Source organism: Trachymyrmex septentrionalis, unplaced genomic scaffold (genome assembly GCF_001594115.1).
Source record: "Trachymyrmex septentrionalis isolate Tsep2-gDNA-1 unplaced genomic scaffold, Tsep1.0 scaffold18, whole genome shotgun sequence".
Classification (NCBI taxonomy): Eukaryota; Metazoa; Arthropoda; class Insecta; order Hymenoptera; family Formicidae; genus Trachymyrmex; species Trachymyrmex septentrionalis.
Window position 1 is genome coordinate 60,602 of NW_017304969.1, and position 639 is coordinate 61,240.

Genomic DNA, 639 nt, shown 5'->3' on the forward strand with positions numbered 1-639 from the left:
TTATATTATATTTTTATATTTATATCAAAAACGCATTTAATAAATAAATATATACATATATATATATATATATATACATATAAAATAATTGTAAAAATCTTAACTTTTTTGTATAAATTCTTTAAATATTCAAGATATATTATTTAAAGTTTCATTCATGCAATAGTAGAAGGAAAATAACATTACATTTTTAGCTGAAATGTATATATTGGGTTATTCGGAAAGTACAATAATTTCGTTTTTTCCCAACAGAGGACTTAATTGTATTTTTTCACAGCCAACTTCACACTTAAGCCGCATAATCATTATATATTTTGACAGCTGATATAGCAAGGCTTGTTTGTGAAAAAAGTTTGATTGATTCTACGCAGTAGTTTTTGTTTGGTGCCCTATCAAATATGGAAAGTGCAAAGCAGCATTTTCGGCATATTTTATTTTTTTACTATCGAAAAGGTAAAAATGCTGTTCAAGCAAAAAAAAATTATCCGATGTGTTTGGAGAAGATGTATTGACAGAACTGCCAGTGCCAAAACTGGTTTGTAAAATTTCGATCCGGCAATTTTGATGTTGAAGATGCACCACGTTCTGGAAGGCCAGTTGAAGCTGATGAAGACACAATAAAGGCATTAATTGATGCAA